This window comes from Martes martes (assembly GCF_963455335.1).
Source record: "Martes martes genome assembly, chromosome: 2".
NCBI classification, from domain to species: Eukaryota; Metazoa; Chordata; class Mammalia; order Carnivora; family Mustelidae; genus Martes; species Martes martes.
In genome coordinates this window covers 185,953,986-185,962,561 of record NC_137889.1, presented here as the reverse complement: position 1 = coordinate 185,962,561, position 8,576 = coordinate 185,953,986, and positions in this window count along the sequence as shown.

Genomic DNA, 8,576 nt, shown 5'->3' with positions numbered 1-8,576 from the left:
TTTTTTACATTGAGAAATATTTCAGTAGGTGTGAATTTTAAGTTGTTAGTTATGCATAACTTTCATTATCATTTCATAACATTGTCAAGCGGTTGGAGAAGGAATTTACTTTGCTTGAGGCCTGGCTTAGTTCTGTCTATGTATTCTGCTGCTGGGTAGTCAAGCATATTTTTTTTTAAAGCTATTTCATAGTGTTCTTCAGAATTGAGCAATACCCTGGGGAGCTGTCAAAGCATTGCCTGAGGTGATTTCATATGTTTATGCTTATAATTGTGAAAATGTAGCTGCAGTTGCACAGCATGAATTTGTACTGGGACAGGTCTGCATAGTTTTACATCTCCTGCAACAGTACTCTGTCATTCAGTAGCAGCAGAAGAGGGGGTGGGCAAATGAGTCATAGAAGCTTGGTAATTATTGCATGGGCAAAGTGGAAAGCCACTTGGGAGACAAAGAGTAGTACTAAGGACAGCATTGAAATAGCAATCTGGGCAAACCTCAAGGAGAAGGCAAATGGAAATGAAAAGTCTCAGTAGTTGAGTGGATTAAGCAGTGTATCACCCTGCTGCCCCATTTAGTGGCTGACAGCCCTCAGTTGAGCACCTCTAAAGGCATAACCCTCAGACTAAGAGAACTCAATCATCTAAGTCATGCCCTTTCCTCTAGGGAAGTCCACCTCCAAAGATCAGTGCTAAAAACCGGGATGGTTCTTGGAAACAAATATGGATGTGGCAGGGCAATGACAGCCTTTCCTCAGGGTAGGTCAGTCTAAAGCAACATCCCAACTTCTCATGGACTGGCTAAGGCCAATTTGACTATCTAAAAATTCAACTCCTTCCTCTGCTCAGTCCTATTTCTTTACTTATCCAGTATGTATTGAGGGTAAAGACAATCTCCAGTACTACCCTTCCCTATGGTGGTCCTGCCTGCATGTCTCTATTGCAAAGTCTGTTTTCCAAGGTACCTGCACTAATACATTCAGTACCAAGATTTATCCAATGAATCAGTCTCTAAGGATATTTTGTAGACTGGCTGACAATAAGGACCTCATCACTAGTAGTAGGTAGAGCTCTAAGAACCCCTGGCATGCTGTAGCAGTACAGTTGTTAAAACATTCATTGGTTGATATTGATTGATATTGGACATGAGTCCAATGCAGCATACTGGTGGTTGCATTATCTCAGGCCTTCAAGAGGTTTAGGACATTCAAATTATAAGGACAATGGAATCAAATAGCTATGGTGAGTGCCATTGATGCTTTGGAGAAAGAAAATGAAAGAGTGAGGGTGATTAATCATCAATTATAGCTGTTTTAGCAATACTGGCTAAAAGTCAAAGTGACTCCTTGGCAGCATACAAAGAAATACTCATCTCCCACATTTAAAGGAAGATCATAGGAATAGCAGAGCTTCAGAAAAAGATGGATTCTCAGTTCAGCCTGTCTGTTCCACCAAAGTCATAATTCTAGTTGAGAAGAAGTAGGACACTGAGTCTTAGGATGTGAACATCTTAGTGTTCTTGGAAACTAGGAAACTTTGCATCTCCCTAAAACTACTAGGTATGTGAAATAAGTCACTCTTTTTCTTAGAGGCCGGAATTCCTGCTTTGATTAGAGGTGACACAAAGTCCATAGGTTCTAATCCCACTTCCTCTTCTGATCACCAGACTGTTAACTTTGGGTGCATAACAACATAATTCAGTTAGGGGAGTGCTGGACCTTCTAAGGAAAGAAAGGGTCTATGTTCCAAAGGAGCTGTAGGACCTAGACCACACAAACTGGAAGGAGCTCTGAGAGTCTATATAATACTAGACCCCAATGGAGCTATAGTTACACAGGTAGAAAACAGGGGTAGAAAAGAGAAACTATATGGATTTGAGAGTATTCTTCCAGTATAAGGATTTAATACACTAGGAAAATGTATTCAATATCTAAGATTTAATACCTTGAGAAGCAAACACTGACAAAATGCCTGTTGGAATCTTGAAGAAAGCAATATACCATATTAAGTGCAGCAGATATATCACTGGCTACCCTGGTAGACAATAGAAAAGAGGTCAAATGATTATAGAAGTAAGGATACTAGAGTAGCTATACTTTGTGAGACCAGAAGACCCATCAACTGATTATGCTCCCAGAAGAACCTAGATGATATCCCATTTCACAAAGTGTTAAAACATATGCTAGTGGGAGTTGCATTGTGGGTAACTTTGTGAAGATCAAGGGTGGTTTTACTCTTGTAGGTCAGCCTAATGGTAGGTGAAGCTGTAACAGAACTGTGTTTGCTGAAAACAATGGGGGGTGATTGGACTTTGACATAATAGAAGTCAAGTGTCTGAACAAAAGGTGGGAATGAATATCACATGGGAGGGAAGTTTGGCCTGGCAGCTTGGAAAGCCTGATCCACAGATCGCTAGCTATGAAAATAGTAACGACAATATAAGGGCAAGTGAGATAGGCACAAAATAAGCATAGTATTCAATTCATAAAATCACAATAGATAAAGATTGGATGATCAGAAAATTCACACAACAATCCCAATAAAAAGTCAAACTCCCTAGCCCAATTTCAGGACTTAAGCCAGTTTTTAGACCTGGAACCCATTGAAGAAAAAGGAGGCTAGATCCTCAGGACAGACCTATAACTCTATAGCAAGTGCATACTGTTTATCCTGCCACTAACAAAGACCAAAGTTGATAACTTCATATAATAAAAGTTCCTCAAGATCAATAAGCCACTTGGTGGCAAGTAGCTGGAGTTAGACCCCTTCCCACCAAGAAATGGTATTTATTTCTATGCCTCAGCCAACATGTTAGAGGGCAGTGTTAGATATACAAACATAGGACCTTCTATCACATCTGATTGCACTAAGGAACCACTTGAAAGACAAAGAGATATGACATGGGGTCCAATGATCCTGCTGTATAACTTACCTTTTAGAAGCTGCAGAAATTATAGTGTGTTAGGCTGTGGGATGATGTCATTAAGGTACAAGTCATGCTCCAGGTTAGAGGATACTTGGCAAAGTTGAGAAGCCATTCTACAAGGGGAGGGAGAAATGTATATTTGTAATAAATATTTGTATTTATAAATTATATAACTATAAAATAGGAACATTACATTATTACATTATACATAAACACATATATATATTATATCATCATATGCAGTTAGGTATATATATCCTAAACCAATCAATAATAATTATAAGATATTCCCAGAGAGTAGATACCTGGTTCCAGGAACCAAGTGGTAGAAGCAGTGATGATGCTGCTCACTATCACTCCCAGTGGTCCAGCTTGTAGAAAGTTGCATCTTGTCTGTACAACTCTGGGCTATTCAGATCCAGTGGTCTAAATCTTCAGATTTAGAGATCTGTCATGGGAGAGAAAATCCTTTCACAAGGACACTGAGCTCAAGTCCTAATGGAGTGGAATCCAGTCATTTCTGGATCCTTCTACCATGAGTGCAAGTGATAAGAAGAAGAAAACCACCTTCTAGGCATAATTGTCCCTGATCATCAAGAAAAGGGAGATCTGCTGATACATAAAGGAGGCAAAAAAGAGTATGTTTAAGACCTTGTGATATGCTTACGTTGTTCTTGATCTACCCTGCTTAATTTTAAATGTTAAAGGGGCAAATGCATCATTCATGGCTTGGGAATATTATGGTCACCAGAAATTCAGACTTCTCAGTGATAGGGGCCTGAATCTTCTAGCAGGTAGGTCACCTCACTCAGCCGAGCTATGAGCTCATGTCAGCCATAAAATACAACAGAGTAAGGTGGCCATTAGGTCAATGGTAACCTTAAAACAAGCTGCAACAACAGAGTGTAGTTTCCCCTAAGAGTTTTCTTATTTTTAGCTTCCACAGGAAAATGACCAGAAACTTAGAGGAGCATTTCCCAGAACTTTCTCATGAAGAAATTGAACCTAAGTCGGGTAAGAGGTACATTGTAGTGGATATAAAGTACATCACCCAGCAGTTCTCTGTAGGATTGAGGAACTCCCACAGGTTGCTAGGATTAGAGGCACTGAAAAGATCTTAGGTAAGCCCTTCTCTGAGAATTATTCTCAGCCTAAGAAGCCACATCACACATGGTCCAGCTACTTGCCCCAGGGCAGCTTACTTCCATAGAGCTGATGTGCCTGTATAATACTGAGACCTCCTTACTCAGGGCAAAACACATTCTGAAGAGAGGCCAAATATGCTGTAGAGACAGTCCACCTGAGTGTTTGGTGTCTTTGTTTTACCTCCATCTCAGTTTAACTTTCCTGCACAATCTGACATTTTTCATTCTCCCTCATTGGATCCTGGGGGATGTCTTAATAAACTTCCTAAGTACAAATCTCCACTTCAGAGTTTTTTCCTGGGAGTTCAGATTAAGATAAGCAGCCCAAAAGCAGGCTAATTCACATAATTATCTTACTCCATTTAATCTAAGTTTTATCAATGTTAACAGGCACCATTATTTCATACCACATTTAAAAAGATTCCAATTAAGTAATTACAAATTCTCTTTTAGTTATAAGTTTCACTTCATTTTTATGAACTTTTTAAAAAAAAGATTTATTTATTTGAGATAGAGAGAGCACGCACGAGAGAGCATGAATGGGAGGTGACAGTGCAGGAGCCATCTTTTAGACTCTTTTAGACTTGTTTAGATTTAGGCTTTTTAAATCAAATATCCTTATTGATTACTCATAAAAAGGAAATGTAAACATATCATTGAGGAAGCAGTACCTAAATATGTTTTCATTTCAGCTCTGCCTCTTCTGATTCAGTGTTTGCCACCATCATCATTGTTCGTGTTTCCTTGCATAATATTCTCTTTCATGCCACCAACAGCTTAGCAGATACAGCATTTCTCTAAGGACCATTGCACTACTCTCTCTGGGATTTCCTTATATGCCACTGACACTCGAAATGCAGGTTTTGTTACTGGTGCTTTTCCACCTACAACCATTTCATATCTGCAGAAAGAGATGTTAATGAAAGCAGGTGATGTACAAAATCCCCAAAAACAAAACAAAGCAAAACAAAGCTGGGTGCATCACGTTGCCTGATTTCAAGTTTACTACAAAGCTGTGATCACCAAGACAGCATGGTACTGGCACAAAAACAGACATATAGACCAGTGAAACAGAGTAGGGAGCCCAGATATGGACCCTCAACTCTATGGTCAAATAATCTTCAACAAAGCAGGAAAAAATATACAGTGGAAAAAAAGATAATCTCTTCAATAAATGGTGCTGGGAAAATTGGACAGCTATGTATAGAAGAATGAAACACGACCATTCTCTTACACCATACACAAAGGTAAACTGAAAATGGATAAAAGACCTCAACATGAGGCAGGAATCTATCAAAATCCTAGAGGAGAACATAGGCAGTGACCTCTTTGACATCGGCCACAGCAGCTTCTTTCAAGACATATCTCCAAAGGTGAAGGACACAAAAGCAAAAATGAACTTTTGGGACTTCATCAAGATCAAAAGCTTCTGCACAGCAGCAAAGGAAACAGTCAACAAAAGAAAGAGGCAACCCACAGAATGGGAGAAGATATTCACAAATGACACTACAGACAAAGGGCTGATACCCAAGATCTATAAAGAACTCCTCAAACTCAACACACACAAAACAGATAATCCCATCAAAAAATGGGCAGAAGACATGAACAGACACTTCTCCAAAGAAGACATACAAATGGCTAGCAGACACATGAAAAAATGCTCATCATCATTAGCCATCAGGGTGAATCAAATCAAAACCACATTGAGATACCACCTTATACCAGTTAGAATGGCCAAATTTAACAAGAAAGTAAACAAGTGTTGGAGAGGATGTGGAGAAAGGGGAACCCTCTTATGCTGTTGGTGGGAATACAAGTTGGTGCAGCCACTTTGGAAAACAGTGTGGAGATTCCTCAAGAAATTAAAAATAGAGCTACCCTATGACCCTGCAATTACACTACTGAGTATTTACTCCAAAGATACAGATGTAGTGAAAAGAAGGGCCATCTGTACCCCAATGTTCATAGCAGCAATGGCCACAGTCGCCAAACTATGGAAAGAACCAAGATGCCCTTCACCAGATGAATGGATAAAGAAGATATGGTCCATATATACAATGGAGTATTATGCCTCCATCAGAAAGGATGAATACCCAACTTTTGTATCAACATGAAAGGGACTGGAGGAGATTATGCTGAGTGAAATAAGTCAAGCAGAGAAAGTAAATTATCATATGGTTTCACTTACTTGTGGAGCACAAGGAATAGCACAGAGGACACTGGGACATGGGGAGAAGCGAGTTGGGGAAAATCAGAGGGGGAGACAAACCATGAGAGACTGTGGACTCTCAGACACAAACTGAGGGTTTTGGAGGGGAGGTGGTTGGGGGTTGGGTGAGCCTGGTGGTGGGTAGTGTGGAGGACACGTATTGCCAGGAGCACTGGTGTGGTGCATAAACAATGAATTTTGAAACACTGAAAAAAAAGTAAAATATTTTTTTAAAAAACATAGGACATAGTAAAATGAAGAAAAAAGATATATTCAATAATAATATAAAACATTTTTATTGTAGGTCATTAGCAGGAACATATTTATATAACTAGTTTTATGCTATGAGCATTTATAGGAAATCACTTTGCTATTGAGTAGAGGATAGTCAAGGAAAGTGAGAAAAAAAAAATTAGAAGGTCATATTTCCTGGTCCCAATATGATCCTAAGAAACTCTGCTCACCTCTTGTGTTAATTACAGAGAACTCCTTAAATCTGAATTCTAATGACCTGTTATTTCTTCAGAAATATTCTGCTCCATGAAAAATACCTAGGTTACTACATCTAAATTAAGTTCAAGGGCTTTTGTCTGTTTCTTTCCCCCTCACACTTGTCTGTTTGGTATGAATATAGGTAATTTAGGCCCAGGTAAGGATGTGGTTGAGGCATGTTTTGGAATCCAAAGATAGATATAGAGGAGGCAGCCCAGACTAAAAATGGTTCATGTAAAACCAATTAATAACAGTCAATTATTAAGGTTAAGTAAATAAAAAGAAATAATCAGAAATTGGGGAGAGTGTGTGTTGTAATGAACACTGGGATATTATATAAGACTGATGAATCACAGACCTGCCCCTTGAAACAAATAATACATTATATATTAATTATAATAAAAATAAATAAAATAATTAAATGAGTTGATATACATAGAAAGAAAGGAAGAAAGGAAAGAAAGAAAGAAAGGAAGGAAGGAAACTCAATACATGGCATGAAGCAAGGGACAGGAGAAAATTCCAAAGGCAGCATTCCCAGACCTGAACAGGGCTCCACCAGCCAGAGTGAGCCTAGATGCTGCTCCAGGAATGAAAAGAAGCTAAACAAGAGGCTGAGGACGTGGGGAGGTGCTTCAGGACAGAGAAAGCAGAAACACATTTCCTGGAGCACAGTCATAAGCATACACAGTGTCAGACACAGCATCCTCTAGGAGCCTGGCTCCTGGGCAGTCTTTCAATGAGGGGGTGGAGGCCTCTGAAAGGAAGATGGATAATGACTGTAAAGCAAACACTATTACTTCCAATGCTGAAAGTGTTAACAATACTGCAACTTAAGCAATAAGCAACCATAGCAACTAGGACGTGCCAGTGTGGATGCCTGCAGAGCTCAGAGAGGTTTTGATGGATGGGAGAACGTCTCTTCAGTTCAGAGGCATTCACACTCCTTCATTTTTTCCTTTAAAAAACATTGATTGAACACGATCATGTGCCATACACTTTTTAGGTGCTGACATTAAAATTTAAAAAACAAATAAATAAAATGTAAATGTTCACCTAGAGCCATCCCCATATAGCTTCAAACTATTCACAAGAAACAGCAACTTTGCACACACACTTTATCAAATTGTGCACATGAATGAGCATTGAACTCTGAAAATTATGTAGGGCATGAATCATACCAAATTCCTGGCACCTGTTTGGGAATTGTTTTGTAGTGTTCACTGATATTCTGCATGTACCTCTTTTCTTCCCCCGGGGGTATACGAGCTTTATGAGAGCAAGATCTCCAGTTCATTCTTTTGTCTTTGTCTCTTATCGAGTGAAGAAGAGTAGAAATTTAAAATGTATGAACAAGTGCTTGATCATTAAATAAATAAATAAATAAATAAATAACAGAAGTAGATTCCTATAAATGTGAAATCATGGAATATTCCTAATGGCAATTTGCATTGAAGAACTGAGGGAGTAGAAATCTATTATCTGTGGATTTTCAAGTAGTTCAGTACATAAAGTTCTCATTTTAAATATGTAGACAATTATTATACATGACTCATTTATATGTAGCTGTTTTCTATGTCCCACAGCTGATCCATTCATACTGATTACACTCTAATTTAATCAAGATTGGAAAACCAGATGGTTTGAAATTTACTTCATTAATAATCCATTTCAAACAGTTGACTCATATGTATATAACATTTTCCTATCTTTTGTTTATCCTAGTTATTCTTATAATTAGACACTTATATTTATTCAGTGAATTCTGGGGAGAATAGAGAATAATCTATCACCACTAGTTTTAAACC